The following is a 20,615-nucleotide window of genomic DNA, read 5'->3' as shown; positions in this document are numbered from 1 at the left end:
CGTCCTATGCCCCTTCGTGTGCACCTGAGAGGATGCAGGTACGTATCATTTCTTGAAATTTCATTTATATTACTAAGGACAGACAGGGCGCAGTTAATTATAATCTTTAGGACACCTCTATGTGGAATTATAAACTACCCTGCAAGAAGCTGGTAAGGGCAAAAACAGTATACCCCAACATTATTATGAAGGGAGCTGCATCATCACAAACCCACAATGACAAAGTGAAAACATGTTTTCAGAAAGTTGTGCAAATGTTTTGAAAATCAAAAAATGAGATCACTCATTCATATACAGTAAATATTCAGACCCTTTGCTGTGGCTCTCCAGATTGTGGTCTGGTGTTTCCTGTTTGCTTTAATTCACCTTGAGTTGTGTCGAGAACTTGACTAGAGTGGCAAACTGAATTGACTGGTGGTCCTCATTTAGAAAGACACACACCTGTGGAATAGAAGGTCCACAATTCACACTACATGCCAGGACAAACACAAAGCATGAAGTTCAAGGAACTCACTGTAGACCTCTGTAGTCAGATTCTGTTACCATTAAACCATTTCTAAAAGTATGAGTGATCCCCAGATCCCAATGGCCTCAACAATTGTAAAATGGAAGAACCACCATGACTCTTCCTAGAGTTGTCCATCCAGCCAAACTGAGTCATCGTGCAAGAACAGCCAAGTAATAGACTCACGTTATCCAGGGTTCAGGTACTAGAAAGAAATATGGATAAGACTAACACCCTCAAACAATGTTTTAATAGATTTTCTCTCCTTCCATCACCATCACCACATTCTTCAAAGAGTCAGACTCCCCATAACATCCCTACTTCAACAACAACTCCTACCATTTCATTTGGAAAGGTCAGTGATGAGTCTACCTCATATCATTAGTATGGAATCTCTATATCTTATGACCATGAGGAGACAACATACAGGTCAAGTCACAAGACTTGATGGAGTCTGTCCTGAAGTCCTTAAGGCCTATGCTGACCAACTTTTTGGTATCCTGTGTCAGCTGTTCACTTTGTCCCTGAGGCTTCAGAATGTGCTGTTTCTTTGGAAAACAAAGAAAGCAGGTGCCTCTTTGTCTAATGACTACAGAGCAGTGGCACTTAAGTCTCACAACATGAAGACCTTTGAGAAATTGGTCCTTTTGTAGTAGACCACCTGGACCCATTGCAGTTTTCTTATAGGACAAAGTTTGGAGTGGTCTGGAGTTGTCTGCTCCACAAGGCGTATCTCACCTGGACAAAGCTGGCAGCTTTTTTTAATAAATTCTTAATTGCCTTTAATACCATCCAGTCATTCATGTTAAAGGGTAAACTCAGAGATATGCAGGTGGATGAGCCTCTGGTGTCCTGGATTATGGACCATCTGTTGGACAGGCCGCAGTTTGTGAGACTCAAGGTCTGTGTTTCTGATTCAGATGGGAGCAACACTGGAGCACCACAAGGAACAGTCTCCATTTGTGTTCACTCTGTGCACCTCAGACAATAAACAGAACTGCAGGTCATGTCACTTGTTGAAATTCTCAGATTATTCTGCACTTATGGGCCACATTGCTAAAGAGGATGAGACAGAGGAGATGAGTCAGGTGGAGATCTTTGTTTTCTGTTGCAGAAAGAATTGCATGCAGCTTAACATCAGGAACACCAAGGAACTGATTATTGACTTTAACCACACCAAAGAGTCTCTGTGTCTGCTCAGTAAACAAGGAGTGGATGTAGAGGGGGTAGAAAGGGAAGGGCAGGCTCATCTTCCTTAGGAGATTGCATTCTTTTAATGTGAGAAGTGACATCCTTCACATCTCCGATAATTCTGTGATGGTCAGCGTGACTTCCTATGCTGTGGTGTGTTGGGCTGGTGACATCACTTCAAGAGAGGCCCACCAAAATAACAATTAAAAGGGCAGGCTCAGTTATGGGTTGCACACTGGACCCCCTAGAGGTTGTAGTGAAAAAGAGAATTAAAACAAAACTGAGTGCCATTATGAACAACTCTGCACATCCTCTCACTGACATACCAACACTGAGGACTTTCAGCCAATGAATTACTCACCAGAAGTGTGTCAAGAAACAAGACTGGGGGTCCTTTATACCAACAGCAAAACATCTGCATAATGAAACACTGGGGTTGGGACAGCCAAGTCAGATGTTATCTTTCCTTTTAGTCATTCTGCTGAATATTTGAGAGGAGTTTGGTGTTTGTCATAATTATTTATTTATTTACTGAGTTTCTGTAAAAAGCCAAATTTCACCCTGGGGCAAAGCTATCTATCTATCTATCTATCTATCTATCTATCTATCTATCTATCTATCTATCTATCTATCTATCTATCTATCTATCTATCTATCTATCTATCTATCTATCTACAGTCATATGAAAAAGTTTGAGAACCCCTCTTAGTTCTTTGGATTTTTGTTTCTCATTGGCTGAGCTTTCAAAGTAGCAACTTCCTTTTAATATATGACATGCCTTATGGAAACAGTAGAATTTCAGCAGTGACATTAAGTTTATTGGATTAACAGAAAATATGCAATATGCATCAAAACAAAATTAGCCTTTGATGAGTGTGTGGATTCTGGATGGAGGTATTTTTGACCATTCTTCCATACAAAATCTCTCCAGTTCAGTTAAATTTGATGGCTGCCGAGCATGGACATCCTGCTTCAAATCATCCCATAGATTTTCGATGATATTCAAGTCAGGGGACTGTGACGGTCATTCCAGAACATTGTACTTCTCCCACTGCATGAATGCCTTTGTAGATTTCGAACTGTGTTTTGGGTCATTGTCTTGTTGGAATATCCAACCCCTGCTTAACTTTAACTTTGTGACTGATGCTTCAACATTATCCTGAAGAATTTTTTGATATTGGGTTGAATTCATCTGACCCTCAACTTTAGCCACACAGCCCCACAGCATGATGGAACCTCCACCAAATTTGACAGTAGGTAGCAGGTGTTTTTCTTTGAATGAGGTGTTCTTCTTCCACCATGCAAAGCGCTTTTCGTTATGACCAAATAACTCAATTTTTGTCTCATCAGTCCAAAGCACTTTGTTCCAAAATGAATCTGGCTTGTCTAAATAAGCATTTGCATACAACAAGCGACTCTGTTTGTGGCGTGAGTGCAGAAAGGGCTTCTGTCTCATCACCCTGCCATACAGATGTTCTTTGTGCAAATTGCGCTGAACTGTAGAACGATGTACAGATACACTATCAGCAGCAAGATGTTCTTGCAGGTCTTTGGAGGTGATCTGTGGGTTGTCTGTAACCATTCTCACAATCCTGCGCATATGCCACTCCTCTATTTTTCTTGGCCTGCCAGACCTGCTGGGTTTAACAGCCACTGTGCCTGTGGCCTCTCATTTCCTGATTCCATTCCTTACAGTTGAAACTGACAGTTTAAACCTCTGAGATAGCTTTTTGTAGCCTTCCCCTAAACCAGGAGACTGAACAATCTTTGTTTTCAGATCTTTTGAGAGTTGCTTTGAGGATCCCATGCTGTCACTCTTCAGAGGAGAGTCAAAGGGAAGCACAACTTGCAATTGACCACCTTAAATACCTTTATATCTCATGATTGGACACACCTGTCTATGAAGTTCAAGGCTTAATGAGCTAATCCAACCAATTTGGTGTTGCAAGTAATCAGCATTGAGCAGTTACATGCATTCAAATCAGCAAAATGACAAGGGGACCCACATTTGTGCACAGCCAGTTTCTCACATTTGATTTAATTTCATACAACTAAATACTGCTTCACTAAAAATCTTTGTTCGGAAAACACCCCAATACTCAGATGTTACTAGGAAATGAAAGACATACCACGGTTATTTTTTTTGTAAATTATTATGCAGACTGACCCTATCTATCTATCTATCTATCTATCTATCTATCTATCTATCTATCTATCTATCTATCTATCTATCTATCTATCTATCTATCTATCTATCTATCTATCTATCTATCTATCTATCTATCTATCTATCTATCTATCTATCTATCTATCTATCTATCTATATACAGTACATACCTGTAGTTTCTAGTATAACTGCAATATGAGACAAGCACATTTCCCTGAATCCTGTGTGCCCTTTGGTTTCAGTCATCTAAGCTGAGGACGTGCTTCATATTCTGGACCCTTGGCTGAAGAGATGTGCTGAGTGTTGTTCATTCTTATTTCCAGAACGATACACCAGACTGAATGTCATTAACATATTTTTTTGGTTTCATTTCTCAGACTGTAATAAATTTCTAATATTATGCCACTGATGCACAAAACATTGTTCAGCTGCTCCCTAAACACTCTGAAATGTGCCAGGCACATGAGAGGTTATACAAGACTAAATGAAAATAAACATTTCCTAGCATTTAATATTGACCATTTCCCTCTTAAATAGGCCTTCATGAATAAGAACAGGTTTCTGTCGACTGACAGGCACATCCAGCTGTAGGGGTCCTCTCTCCAGTTTAGTCCATTATAAGGTACACACAATGCCGCCATGTGACTCCAAGGCCAAAGGGCTCATTTTGCTGCTTTACTTTTGTAGTCCAAAGACAAGAAAGTGAGACGAGTAAGAAAGGCGCTGCTCACTTCATCGAGTCATTAGGTTGTCCTGGCTCCAGTTCAGGTCACCTTTCTATGAACTTTTCCTGCAGCTTGGAGGTCTGCGAAAAATCCACTTGGTGCCATAACAGACAGAACGAGTGGGAGAGCAAGATCCCCACGTCCCACTGAGGAGCAAGTGTGTGGGCTGGGGGGCCTGGGAAAGTTTACACTATCTAAGGAGATCCTGCTGCCAAGAGACAGAAAGTCAGACATGCAATAGTAACAGAATTATGTAAAGTGTCTTGGCCTTGTGTTTCTGGAATGGCCCAAGTTGTATAAAGCTGGCACCGTCACCTGCATGTTCAACACCTACAGTCAGACGGAATATCAAGTAAACGGCAGGCTTCCTCTTTTAGATGAGCCACAGCAGCACAGTTTAATGAGGGTAGTAAGTCATCTTAATCCACAAAGACAACTGTTAGATGATCCATGGGATTTCAAAGAACTGGCCAATTGGGATTCCTTGTGGTGAAGGGAAGAAAAATGATCAGAACTGAATAAGGGAATACGGCCTGCATGGTCAAATGACATTACCTGAATCCCTGGGGTCAGCCACGGCACATATGGCCTTCTTCAGTGATGGCGTGGATCAGGATTCATCTGAAATGATTGAATTACAGTCTCCCAAAGTTCAAGTTTATTTTTATCAGATGCCAGGCAACAAATCTTTGGGTGTGGCACCTTTGACATTCACCAGCTGCTAGTGTGGCAATATTCGTCCAGATGTAATTTGACTCACATGGCGTCCATCTGTTTTGCCGTGACAGCTGTCCGCCGGCATTGAGCAGAATTTGGGTCTTCTGTGTGGGAGAATGGCATTTTTGTGTTAGCAGGTGTCAAGATTGCTTTGGCACAGTTCTCCTGGCTACTGGTGCTGAGGGAATTAATGGTTTGTAATATGAAGCGGACCACCACAGGTGCCAGTGCCTTGACTTTGTGTTGGAGCTTAGAATAGTTTAGTGGAGTAAGTCCTGCTAAATGACCTCAATGAGCTACTTTTACCTCTACAGGTTACCAGAGTGGCACAGAAACATCCATAAAATTAATGAGCAATACGATAAAATAGTCAATGAGATAAAACAATTATACATCAAGCCTTTATGCATTACTTCTCATTACTCTTTACTCCATTTCTGTGTAAACTAGCAACTGATTTGAAGAACACTGGGCTGGAGGCATATCTGTTGCTGGCTAAATTCACACTCATACACCCACTATGACCTCCAGGGGGCTCCACCAAGCACCAAACCCCAGACACAATTGCACCAACACAGTCCTGGGTGCAAATACAGGATTTTCTATACACAATACCTTTTACCAAAGTCCACACCACAATCTCCAATCCACAATATCTCGTTCAGCTCCTCCAGCTGGACTTTGTCCATCTTCCAACCCATTCAAACTTGGCTTTTTTTATCTTAGACCTGGGACTATGTCTGATGCAAGGACATACCCTGTTGGAAGTACTTCTTCTGAGTCAGGCAGATGTCCCACAAAATAGGGACGATAGATCTCTATAGCGACTCCTGGCAGCAAACACGGAACCTGACAAAGCTGGCCTACGGGACTACAGTTCCCAGCATGCCCTGTGAGTGTCCACACAGGTAGTGTCACACTGAGATGCTGCCACTTAGCAATGGGGGAGGTGTGGTGCAAATAGCCTTGCAATATTGTCTCCCACTGACCTTCTGACCGGGTATTGATCTTCAGTAAAATCCTGTGGGGATGCCAGTGTTCCCACTGCCACCCTAGCATTGTTTGCTTGTCTCTTGGATAAGGCAGGACAATCTTTGTCTTCCTTCTTGTGCCACTGAAGGACTGGCCTCATGTCCAGGTAGGAAACCTCGCGTCATCCCAGCCAGGACATCCACCTGTGTATGCCATTTGTCACACCACATGTCACACACTCTATACATGTGACAATGCTACTAGTACTACCGTCTTTGGGTTGTGAAGTTTAGGGGGGAAGCTTGTCCCTCATGGGGTCTGTCCTTGGGCTTCTACTTTTTCTAATTTATATTAGAACATTAGAACATTCTAGACGAGAACAGGCCATTCAGCCCAACAAAGCTCGCCAGTCCTATCCACTTATTTCTTCTAAAAGAACATCAAGTCGAGATTTGAAAGTCCCTAAAGTCTTACTGTCTACCACACTACTTGGTAGCTTATTCCAAGTGTCTATCATTCTTTGTGTAAAGTAAAACTTCCTAATGTTTGTGCAACATTTACCCTTAACAAGTTTCCATCTGTGTCCCCGTGTTCTTGATACACTCATTTTAAAATAACAATCTCAATCCACTGAACTAATTCCCTTTATAATTTTAAAAACTTCAATCAGGTCTCCTCTTAATCTTCTTTTGCTTAAACTGTAAAGGCTCAGCTCTTTTAATCTTTCCTCATAATTCAAACCCTGTACCCCTGGAATCAGCCTAGTTGCTCTTCTCTGGACCTTTTCTAACGCTGCCCTGTCCTTTTTGTAGCCTGGAGACCAAAACTGCATACAGTACGCCAGATGAGGCCTCACCGGTGTGTTATAAAGGTTGAGCAGAACCTCCTGTGACTTGTACTCCACACATCAAGGCGCTATATACCCTGACATTCTGATAGCCTTCTTAATGGCTTCTGAACACTGTCTGGAAGTCAATAGCTTAGAGTCCACTGTGACTCCTAAATCCTTCTCATAAGGTCTACTCTCGATTTTCCGACTGCCCATTTTTACTTCCTACGTGTAATATTTTACATTTACTGACATTTCATCTGCCACAAATCTGCCCAAGTCTGTCTGCTATCCAAGTCCTTCTGTAATGATGTAACAGATTCCAAATTATCTGCTAATCCACCTCTCTTGGTACCATCTGCAAACTTAACCTGGCTGTTACTTATATTCCTATCTAAATCATTTATATATATTAAATATAGCAGTGACCCTAACACTGACCCCTGTGGAACATAAATTCTCGTGTTGCTAGTAACCTTATTAAGTTATAGGTGACACTAAATTGGAGGATTAGCTAACACTGAGGAGGCATCAAAAACAATTTAAGAAGACAGGAACAACCTTCAGAACTGGACAAATGCTTGCAAAATGCAGTTTGATATAGAAGAGTTCAAAGTGCTACATGTGGGCAAAAGGAACTTCTTCTTCTTCCTTTGGCTGATCCTGTTAGGAGTTGCCACAGCGGATCATCTTCTTCGATAATGTCCAAACCCAGCCACAGGGGATGCACAAACCAGTGTCTTTTTTGTGCCGGTCCCAAGCCCGGATAAATGGGGAGGGTTACATCAGGAAGGGCATCCTGTGTAACATTTTGCCAGATCAATATGCGATTAACGATATGTGGGCAAAAGGAACATCAGTTATAAATACAAGATGGGAGACACCGTCATACAGGAAGCAAGCTCTAAATTGGATTTAGGAGTGTATGGTGACACAACATTTTCATCATCAAATAATATACAGAAGAATTACAATGGTAAATGAAATGTTATATTGTGGTTGTGATTGAGCAAGGTGTGACACCAGTCCAAAGGGTAAATGTTGGGGTGTCAACTGGGTCTTTCCTTTAAATAATGTTGCACAAACCAGAAAAATAAACAAGCGCACAATGCCGTTAAAACAGAACACAAACTTGTAGGCGGCACTCCCTTCTCAAAAGCTTTAAGTAAGCTCGGGTTAGTGGTCTGCATCCTGCGGCTGGCCCAAGTGCAACATGAGACCCCACCTTCTGGGAGCGTCTTGGCTTTATAGTCTCCTGGCTTAGAAAGGGCTGAGTCAGTTGCCCTCATTGAGTGTCTTGTCTGAGCTGTGGATGGAAAAAGAGTTGACACCATTAGCAATAGCGCCCCCTTGTGTCCCGGAGTGGTGCTGCTTATCTTGAATAAGCCTACAAGGTGACCCTCTGACCTACAACATGTAGGAGTTCTGGGCTGTTAAAATCTTCAAGGACGAGTGCTAAGGGTTAAATTATTTTTCTAACCATGCAGCTGTCCTGACTTCTATTTTATTTATGCCAATATTTGCACTAGCTTATAACTGCTTCTAGCACGTGTTTGCTTATTTCTATCTATTGCCTTAGCTCATACATTGCCTTATGAAAGAAAATGAAAAAGCAATGTTAAGTATTTCTGTGGTTTGTACTTGCAAAGCTGCCTATGGAGCTTGTTTCAAAATTAGCCTTCCTATTAGTTTTTAAGAGAAACGACACTTGATAAGAGGTAACTGATGACGTCTGTGGGGGCATCTGTGGGGGTCTAGCAATAAACCTTTAATTCAGACTGATCAATGCTTAAAGGGTTTGATTTATTTTTCATATCTCTATATATATAAAATCCAACGTCCGTCTGTCTGTATGTATGTCCTCGTTTCACGAGAGAACTACTTAACGGATTTAGATCAGGTTTTTTTTCTAGAATTTGCTTGAACATTCCAGTTGATTTTGCAACTTCTCTCATTGCGTTATGTATCATAGTTTACTTGCGGTACCGATTTATTTGAGCTAATCCGAGAGACAGGCTGCAGGCCGAGGGGAGGGGGAAGCATGACGTCAGGAGTGGGGAGTCGGTCTACCTCTGTGTTTTGGAGAGTAACTTGACTCTGTTTAGCTAGAAATACCTTTTTGTTTTTCGGTTTTTTAAAGTTTGTCCTGTTTCACTACTATGGGGGCAGAGCTATGGGGAATGGCTAGTAGGTAATAAATTTAAATTCTTCTACAGTTGCATGACACAAAGTATTCAGTAAGTATTCAGTCCCCTTCACTTTCGCTTTATTGTGTTGTAGATTTAATTATAAATTGATAAATATGACGTTTTTGCACATCGATCTACACTCTGTAATCTATCAGACTCGAAGCAGAAAAACTTTTGAAAAATCAGAACAGGGAATCCTATCCTAGAAAAAGAAATGTTTGTGATGTGTGACATCACTTGGTTGTAGGTATAAATGTTGACATTGAACACTTCTAGGTTCATTCGAGTTTGTGAATACGACTCAAAAGCTCTAAGCGTTATTTAATTAAATTATAGTTTCAATTCTTTCCCTTTCAACATAGTCACAAGTGGCTCAGTTTATGTTGGTATTTGTGTTTTTATCTCTTTTTTTTCAAATGTTGACTGCAATTTTTGTCTCTGGGCTCTGGTATCTGATTTTTGCTCTCCTGACGTTGACGTAAGTTAACTTATTTTATCACGACCATCTTCTGATTTAATTTCTTTCTTCATACTCCTGCTGTCTAGTGCCGTCAGTACAGACACTATTTTGTCCACATGTTGTCACATTCCCGTTGGTGTTGTTGCCGAACTCAGGATTGTTGTCATCATTATTTGATGAGGTGGCTCGGACATCTGATTAGGATGCCTCCTGGACGCCTCCGTGGTGAGGTGTTCCGGGCACGTCCAACCGGGAGGAGGCCCCAGGGAAGACCCAGGACACGCTTGAGGGACTATGTCTCCCGGCAGGCCTGGGAACGCCTCGGGATTCTCCCGGAAGAACTAGAAGAAGTGGCCGGGGAGAGGTAAGTCTGGGCATCTCTGCTCAAGCTGCTACCCCCGCACCCCACCTCGGATAAGCGGAAGAGAATGGATGGATGGATGGATTATTTTCCTTCCAAATATGGCAGCACATGGCAGGCTCGCTGTACCTTGGTGGATGTTCTAAACAACTGAAAACTTTGGCAGTAGTTAGCCTCTTGTACCAAGCAGGCCCTAATGGTAAGAGTTTGGTTTTGACTTTAGATGTCTGACCTCTGATCTTGTCTTTGCCCTTTTGCTTTTATTCATTTGGTTCTGGCTAATAGGCTGGCTTTGACCTCTCTGATGTTTTCTTCCAGCCTATCACTCTGTACCTACAATGAACCTCAGGCACACTATTGTGTCCATAACAGATGTGCATGGCCACTGAATATTTATAATGTTGGCCATTTTACCTGGTGGCTTTCAGCCCCTTTAAATGTGAACTCAGATTCAGAAGTGAAAGGATAACTGGGACCACTTGTGAGGAGTTCAAGGAAGAAATTTATTTATTTGCATTTGTGACCCTTTACCAGGTTATCCCCAGGAGTTCTTCCTGTCCAGGTCTTACAGCATCTGTCTAGATGGTCTTCTATTGAGTTTGCAGTTGGGAGGTGAGACAAGGCAAAGGTTCAACTAGCTGTAGAGTGTGTTTAATCTGGTGTAGAAGTGTGAACCAGACACTCTAATAGGATTATTGTGAGTAATGAAGGAGACCAGGGGCCTCATGTATAAACAGTGCGTATGCACAAAAATGTTGTGTATAAAATCTAAACTTGGCGTAAAGCCATGCACATTTTCACACCAGCTAAATGCTTGGCATACACAAGTTCTCCGTTCGGTTTTGTTCTGTTTTTAGAGGTGGTTGAGGCCGTGTGGAAGGTCCCAGGGGGCAGCATGGTGTTAAGGAGTCTGACAGCTTTGGGGTAAAAACTCTCCTGCAGCCTGGCAGATCTGGCTTTGATGCTGCAGTATCTTCTCTTGGATGGCAGAAGTGTGAAAAGTGCATGTGAGAGGTGTAAGGGGTCTTGCACTATGCTGCAGGCCTTGTGGACACTACATTTGTAAAATATGTCCTGTAGTGAAGGGAGAGGCACCCCAATAATGTTCTCTGCTGTCTTCACTATCCTTTGCAGGCACTTGCAGTCGGATATGTTGCAGTTGCCATACCAGACAGTGGTGCAGCTGGTCAGAACACTCTCAATGGTGCCTCTGTAGAACATGGTGAGGATGGAAGGGGGAAGACTTGCTCGCTTCAGTCGCCTCAGGAAGTGTAGTCTCTGCTGGGCTTTCTTGCTTAGTGATGAGGTGTTATGTGTCCACATAAGTTCCTCAGTTATGTGCACACCGAGGAACTTGGTACTCCTAACAGTCTCCACATCTAAACCGTTGATGCTGAGTGGGATGTGGGCAGGCCGTGATTTTCTGAAGTCCACGAATATCTCTTTTGTCTTATCGACATTGAGAAATAGATTGTTGTCTTCACACCATGCAAACAGCTGTTCCACCTCATCTTTGTATGCTGTTTCATCATCCCTGCTTATCAGTCCCAGCACCGTCGTATCATCCTCAAACTTGATGATGTGGTTGGTGTTGTGCGTGGCTGTGCAGTTGTGAGTCAGCAGGGTGAACAGCAGTGGACTAAGCACGCAGCCCTGCGGAGCTCCAGTGCTCAGTGTGATGATGCTGGAAGTGTTGTAGCCCATCCGAATTGACTGTGGCCTCTCTGTCAAGAAGTCCAGGATCCAATTGCAGAGGGTGGTGTTCAGACCCAACCTGCTCAGTTTTACAACCAGCTTTGGAGGGATGATTGTGTTGAAGGCAGAGCTAAAGTCTATGAATAGCATCCTGACATATGTATCTTTTCTATCCAGATGTGTCATGGAGAGGTGAAGGGCAGAACATATGGCATCCTCAGTTGACCTGTTTGAGCGGTATGCGAACTGAAGAGGGTCAAGGGAAGCAGGGAGATTAGTCTTTATGTGTGACATGACTAAACTTTCGAAGCAGTAGTCATTCAGGCATGTCACTGATGACTTCTTCGGCACTGGTATGATGGTGGTCGACTTGAAGCATGCTGGGACTGACGACTGGCTCAGAGATGTGTTGAAGATGTCTGTGAGGACACCAGCCAGTTGACTGGCACATTCTTTGAGCACACGACAGTGTGGCAGCGCTAGCAAGGAGCTGGCGCCCCGTTCACCGATTGTTCCTGCCTTGTGCTGTATTCTTGCTGGGGCTGGCGCAACACTGGGAGGATAGATAGATAGAGTAATTAAATCTTGTACTATGAAGATATTTCAATGTTCCTTAAAATCTTTGAAGAATCAGCGTTCTGAACCTACAGATGGCTTAACATCTATTACAGAGCTGATTGTGTGGTGCATTGGTTACTGGAAGAAAGAAAATGAAGGACAGGAATTGGAGGTTAGTACGTTTGAAAGAGACAGTACTGCTGCAATAAATTATTTCATCGAAGGTCGCGCACGGTGCAGCAAGCATCTTGCAGGAGGCATGAACAATCTCTGGACAGGGTGCCAGCTCATCACTATCACTGCGCCACCGTGTTCCCATGTTTAATAACATGCTTTAACTCCTATCATAATGAAAATGATACCATGTATACATCTCAGTATTTTAATTATTCAGAGAGCTGTAATATAGATAGATAGATAGATAGATAGATAGATAGATAGATAGATAGATAGATAGATAGATAGATAGATAGATAGATAGATACTTTATTAATCCCAATGGGAAATTCACATTCTTCAGCAGCAGCATACTGATACAATAAATAATATTAAATTAAATAATGATAATAATGCAGGTGAAAAACAGACAATAACTATGTATAATGTTGAATGTTAACGTTTACCCCCCCGGGTGGAATTAAAGAGTCGCATAGTTTGGGGGAGAAACGATCTCCTCAATCTGTCAGTGGAGCAGGACAGTGACAGCAGTCTGTCGCTGAAGCTGCTCTTCTGTCTGGAGATAATACTATTAAGTGGATGCAGTGGATTCTCCATAATTGACAGGAGCCTGCTGAGCGCCCTTCGCTCTGCCACAGATGTTAAACTGTCCAGCTCCATGCCAACAATAGAGCCTGCCTTCCTCACCATTTTGTCCAGACGTGAGGCGTCTTTCCTCTTAATGCTGCCTCCCCAGCACACCACTGCGTAGAAGAGGGCGCTCGCCACAACTGTCTGATAAAACATCTGCAGCATCTTATTGCAGATATTGAAGGACACCAGCCTTCTAAGGTAGTATAACCGGCTCTGTCCTTTCTTGCACAGCGCATCAGTATTGGCAGTCCAGTCTAATTTATCATCCAGCTGCACTCCCAGGTATTTATAGGTCTGTACCCTCTGCACACAGTCACCTTTGATGATCACGGGGTCTATGAGGGGTCTGGGCCTCCTAAAATCCACCACCAGCTCCTTGGTTTTGCTGGTGTTCAGGTGTAGGTGGTTTGAGTCGCACCATTTAACAAAGTCATTGATTAGGTCCCTATACTCCTCCTCCAGCCCATTCCTGATGCAGCCCACGATAGCAGTGTCATCAGCGAACTTTTGCACATGGCAGGACTCCGAGTTGTATTGGAAGTCCGATGTATATAGGCTGAACAGGACCGGAGAAAGTACAGTCCCCTGCGGCGCTCCTGTGTTGCTGACCACAATGTCAGACATGCAGTTCCCAAGACGCACATACTGAGGTCTGTCTTTAAGATAGTCCACGATCCATGCCACTAGGTATGAATCTACTCCTATCTCTGTCAGCTTGTCCCTAAGGAGCAGAGGTTGGATTGTGTTGAAGGCACTAGAGAAGTCTAGAAACATAATTCTTACAGCACCACTGCCTCTGTCCAAGTGGGAGAGGGATCGGTGTAGCATATAGATGATGGCATCCTCTGCTCCCACCTTCTCCTGATATGCAAACTGCAGAGGGTCAAGGGCGTGTTGAACCTGTGGCCTAAGGTGGTGAAGCAGCAGCCTCTCCATGGTCTTCATCACATGTGATGTCAGAGCAACAGGCCGAAAGTCATTCAGCGCACTAGGACGTGATACCTTTGGGACTGGGGTGATACAAGATGTTTTCCAAAGCCTCGGGACTCTCCCCTGTTCATGAATATAATATCATGAATGTAATGGATTCTGTGTCTAGTCGGAGGAAGAGAAAGCAAGTTTAAGAAGCATGTAGTGATTCACACACAGAGCACATAGAAGATCAAAAACAAAACAAAGCATTTAACATGCTGCTTTAGTTTTGATGGGATCTGAGAAACTAGTAAATTAAACAATTTTAAGATGAAGTTTATGATGTTCTACTTTAATGACAAAATAAACTATGTGATTAAAGTGGAAATTTCGAGATTAAAGTTTACTTTTCGAGCTTTTGTTCCCACTGTGTGCCTATTTTTTTTCTCTGTACCCTAATAAGCTTTCATATGACACTCAGACGGTGGGCTACGATGGGGAGTGGCAGCAGGCGCGTGCACGTGCGTTACTTTTCACGTTGACCGGGATTTATGGAGTGGAAGAATGTGGAAGTTGGCATACGCACAGATTCATGCATCTGGATTTTTTTGTGCATACAAACATTTCCGCTTTGTCCATACATCATGTTTTAGTGTGAATTCTATGAGCGGCGTTATGCATGAGGCCCCAGGAAATGAAAAAAACAGATGAGGGTCTAAACTTGGGGGACAATCCTAACTGGTATAGTCATAACCAACTGTGGGGCAGGAGCCTGCATCCTGGCTTAGAAATGAAGATAACAATACTAAAGATTTCAAATTTTTTGTTTATTCACCAAGGAATATTGAATAGTGAAAGTGCTGTCAAATTTATACTGTCACTTACTTGAAGTCATTACCACAATGATTGTGATCACGTGATGTGGCCAACATTTTATTACATAAAGGATGCGATAAAAATAAAACCATTCCAAACTCCAATTATAATTCGGAAACAAAATCATGATAATAATTAAAAAAAAAGACTTCTGCAGGAACTAAAATACACATATAAAATATGTCACAAACTCACAATAGGCAGGGCAACTAAATTACGAATTACAAGTCCAGATAGATAGATAGATAGATAGATAGATAGATAGATAGATAGATAGATAGATAGATAGATAGATAGATAGATAGTCTCCTGGCTCATCCTTGGTACGTAACACCATCCCGGGATGAGTGGTAGGCGCTGTCACTAATGGTATCATCCCTCTCTTTCTGTTTCAACAGCAAAAAGAAGATGCGCAATGGCTCCAATTTCATATATGAACTCCACCCCTTCCAGTCAGAGGACTTTATATTCAAAGTGGCATCTCATTGTGAAGTGATGCTCGACAGAGACGGTGTGCTAACGCAGACCTGAAAGGTATTATGAGATGGCTAAACAGCCCTTTATTTTGCTTAAATGCACCATTGTGTGCTAGTTGAATTTATTTCTATTTGGTTGATTGAACAGGGTGACCCACCTATCTGGATCCTATATATTACCTTGCACCACCACAATAGATAGATAGATTGCACTTTATTTGTCCCTAAAGGGAAATAAAAATTTTGCAGAAGCTCCCAACAAATAATTAAATAGATATAAAAGGTGTTACATTTGTTTTTTTTTCTGTACGATTCATATTTTTCTACTCTTTCTCTTCATTCTGTCCTTTTGAGAGCTTTGTTATTAACTAGCCACATTATCTGTTGGAGACAGGTTATAGAATAAATTTAAAATTATTTGATATCTCTTGCCCTATGAGTACTTTCAGTGCCTTTCTTTGGTATCCTCGAGGGTCTGACCCTCTCTTGCTCGGCACTCCCTCTGTCAAGCAGGTTCCCACAAAGCCTGCTTCTTAGACTCTGTCATTTTCAGACTCCTTGATTACCTCCTGTCTACTTTCATACGTCCCATCTTTGAAGGAGACTCACATCATGCCTCCTACACCTTTACTCCTCCTTGTGTGTCTCACACTTGCACTTCCTCTTTTGATTGCATCAGTAAAGCTAAACTGACCAATCACATAGAAACTAAACTAACCAATCAGACTGTTCTGAGGGACCGGACACATACACACACACACACAGACCTTAGTGTTTTATTATATAGGAGAGAAAGGTACCCCCTTTTTTAATAACTTAGGCCTACTGGGTTTGTACTCAGAATCTGGAGATGGCTCGATTGTGTTCCTCTCTGCCCTGGCCTCCATTACTGACTTTAGTTATGGTTAGTATTGCTTGTTTATTTTGTTGTGGTTTTGTAAACTGCTTTGTTATCTTTGTTAATGAAATGATTTTCTATTATTGTCTTTAACTTTTTAACTAATAATTTTGTAATTTTCCCTTTGTTTTTCAATTGTGCTAATTTTAATTTCATTTTTTCTTTTTCCTCGCCACATTACGGTGCAGTTCCACTACAATCGACTGAAGCCCCAGGCCGTTGATCTCACTTGAACTAATTGTGGGACTTCTGAACCCAATTGCCTGCACCAGTGAGGATTTAGGTGCATGAACACTTATGCAATCAATTATTTTGTGTTTAATAATAATAATTAATTTACACCATATTGCAGAGATCTATTTTTATTTTGACTTTGTTGATCAGTGTAAAAAAAACAAATTAACTCCATTGTGAGTCAATGTTTTATAACAACAAAATGTAGAAACTTCCAAAGGGGTGAATACTTTTTACGGGCAAATATCACTTGATATATTAAAAATTAAGTTCAGGTTTATTCCAGGTTTAGTGTTATTTATTTAATGCTTGACTCCATAAATGTCAGAATTAATGTAATATATTTCAAAAGTACGTTGCAGTTTATAATTTTGTCCTAATTCATCATCTGACCCGTTCTTCTGTTGACCAGTATGGATGTCCAGCATGCAGCTGGGTTGCTATGGACGACACCACAACTTTTCCCCCTTGTATCTCGATCTGCGTTTCCTGTCAAATCCCACAAGGCCCCCTTTAATGGTGTCCCTGGTGCTCTGTAATGATATGAACTGTTGATACAGCTGTGAGCCCAAGGGATGAAAACCAAATTTTGTTAATGCAAAGAGACGTTTCAGAAGTGACTCCCCTGCTGCCTGAAGCCGCCCTGCTATTACAGAAAGCCTTGCTGTGGCAGGGAAAAGTGCCTCCTTTATTCCTTTTCCTAGTAAAACTGCTGACTTAACATGTCATTTTAAAATGCTATTCCACCCTCCGCGGCTCCAGTTCTCCATCTGCATTTAGCGTCATACGGGGGATTCTTCAAGGGTGGGAGAATTCAAAATTGTGCAGGCTTCACGTGTTTCCCCTCGAGAGCTGATTCTAGGACCACCCTAATTGTCTCTGTTTCTTCACTACTTTCCAAAGAACTTCTGCCTGCACAGAATACCTAAACTAAAATGATGAGACATGAGACATACATTATATGGAGAATTTTTACTGTTAATATTAAATATATTTATGAATGAATCACATTATAGACCCCTCATGAGTTTAATATGTCCCTGCTTTCTGTTTTACCAAAACAGGTAACACTCCAAGACTTCTTTTCAGTTTGGCTTTGAGAATAACCGAAATATTTTAAGGAAAAGCTGAAAATCATTTAACCCCATGATTTATACTGAAAAATGTCGAAATGTTGTAGCTAATTTCACTGGTCTACAAAAAAATATTTTTTGTTTGCTTCTGGGAACTTCAGACCAGCTCTCTATTAAGTTTTTTACACTGATTTCATATATGAAATTGGAATTAATCCAGCACTTCAGATTTTTGAGATACACATCATTGCCGTTTTGACACTTTTGAATATCAATATGATATATCAACACGATATCTAGAGTTTGAACCCTGTCCCACCAAAATTGCTTGAATGTGTTTATTCTGAAAACAAACCAGAAGACGGTACCAGAGTCACGTTAAAGCAGATTTATGTCAATTTACCTCAATACAAAAGCGAGGTCAGTGTGCTCAAAATTGTCTGAGGCACTCGCTTTTGCGCTTGTATTGCATATCCGTCTCTCTTTGCAAGAACCAACAGTAGTCACCCATCATGCTCAGAGTATATTTTCACTGATATCGGTTTTCCATCACCTTTGTATCTTGATGAAATCTTTCCCTGTGCTCATCACTGACATCGCTTAGATTTGGTGGAAAAAAGTCGAGATGAGAATGTAAAAAATGCGTCTTCAGTGACATTCTGGCTCCCGTAAGCTAATATACTTTCAGCAGGTTCTCCACAAGCTCAGTATAATTCTCTGCTCTGTGACTGCCAAGAAAATTCTGGACAACCTGCACGAATGAGGGTGCTGATTCAGTGGGCTGCAGTTTCCTTTTGAACTCATCGTCAAGCATCAGTTCACGGATTTCAGGGCCAACAAAAACACCTTCTTTAATTTTGGCTTCACTTTTCTCGAGACCAAACTTATTTCTTAAATGCTGAAGTGCATCGCCTTTACTGTCCAGTCACCCTAGCTGTCCAAGACCTGGAACATCATAACTAAACAACTGGACATGCTGGATGAAAACGGTTTTCAGATTTGGATACAGCAAGTGAAATTTGTTATAGTACAGATGAAAGAATCTGAGTAGCAAAATGCTTGTTGACCTGTGTAATTATTTGTCGAGGAGACTTCGATATGTAAGGCTCAAGGACTGAGTGAGCAACACTGGAGCACCCCAGGTAACTGTGCTGTCTCCTTCTCTCCTCACCCTGTACACCTCAGACTGTAAATATCGCTGAGTTCACCCCTTAACAGGGAAGGCTGGATGGTGTAAAAAGCGCTGGAGAAATCAAATTATATGATTCTCGCTGTGCTCCAGCTTAGTACAGATGTGAATAAGCCTTGTGGAGCAGATACTCTACCAGTCCAAAGTTCTAGAACACCTCAATTGTTTGTGTTTTTCTTCAAATTTAACCAGCTAAAAAACAATGAATGACCTAAAATGGTGAAAAGGTAAGCAGTAAATGGGCAGAGGATTAAATTTAAAGTATAGATTAGCAAAAACTGAAAAAAGGGCAATTCAGAATATTACAAATAGGCCTGTGCTACGGTGGACTGGTGCCTTGCCCGGGATTTGTTCCTGCCTTGCTCCCTATGCTGGCTGGGATTGGCTCCAGCGGACCCCCATGACCCTGTAGTTAGGATATAGCGGCTTGGGTAATGACTGACTGACAAATGGGCCTTCTTCAGGGAACAACTAATAGGTTACAACCTACAGATGTTCTACAGCAATTAAAGAAAATCAAGCCTTGAAAGTTGAAGCAAACAATTTACACAGGTGTCCAGACTTCTGTTGATTACTTAGAAAATCCCATGTCTGTTTTAAAGCAGAGTTGGAACAGACTGTGTGTTGTACTACTGGGTCAATATTACTCTGGCATAGAACAAATAAACAATGGCAAATAAAAAAATAAGTCAAGGAATCATTAAGTGTATACAATTTTATTCACATTTTTCATTCATCAAAGTAGCCACCTTTTGCTAATATAACAGCCAAACTATGGTAACCCTTTTGATACCAAATGCCAGTCGCTCTGTGCAAGTCACCAACTCTGCCTCCAGCAAAAAGACTCCATACCATCACACTTCCTCTTCCACATTTGACAGTTGGTGTCACACACTCAGGTACCCTCCTTTCACCAACACAACAGCATACACACACCCTGTGTTATGAACCGAAGATTTCAAATTTTGACTCTTCTTCCAGTCAGCAGTAGTCAACAGCCGGTATTTCAAGGCCTTATTATGTCCTTTGAGGAATGGCTTTCTTACTGCAACTCGTCCTTTCAAACCTGCAGCACAGTCTCCTCTTCACAGTAGAAACTGAGCTTTACTATTTTTGACCTGCACTGTTAAGCTGGGCTTGAAGCTGTTGTGCTGTGAGGGGTCTATGATCACACACGCTGCTGACCCTCAGAAACTCGTCTTCTGATTGGGTTGTGACGGTGAGCCAGATCTCTTCCTATCAGAGTTTCTTCCAGTTTCCAATTGCCTTTGGATTGTGTAGGACACCACTCTACTCACTGACACTTTGATATTTTTTGCAATTTCTCTTAATGAAAGGCTACAATTCTAAAGGTAATAATGCTCAGTCTCCTTTATTTGTTAATTGCCGTTTTCTTGCCACTATACGTTGTAATGTCCAAGCAGTACTTCAGAGGGTGTACTAACACAGTCTGTTTCAACTCTGCTTTAAGATTGACTGAGGGTTTTTAAGTAATTGACAGAAGTTGGGCCACCTGTGCAAATTGTGTGCTTCAACTTCTCATTTCCTTTAATTGCTGCAGAACATCTGTAGGTTGTAACCTATTAGTTGTTCCCTGAAGAAGGTCCATTTGTAATATTCTGATATTTCCTTGTATTCAGTTTTTGCTAACCTAAACTTTAAATGTACACCTCTGGCAGTTTATTGCTTTCCTTTTCACCATTTTAGGTCATTCTTTACATTTCAACTGATTAAATTTGAAGAAAAACTGAAAAAATGGAGGTGCTCTAAAACTTTTG

Source organism: Erpetoichthys calabaricus, chromosome 1 (assembly GCF_900747795.2).
Source record: "Erpetoichthys calabaricus chromosome 1, fErpCal1.3, whole genome shotgun sequence".
Lineage (NCBI taxonomy): Eukaryota > Metazoa > Chordata > Cladistia > Polypteriformes > Polypteridae > Erpetoichthys > Erpetoichthys calabaricus.
Note: the sequence above shows the minus strand (reverse complement) of the source record.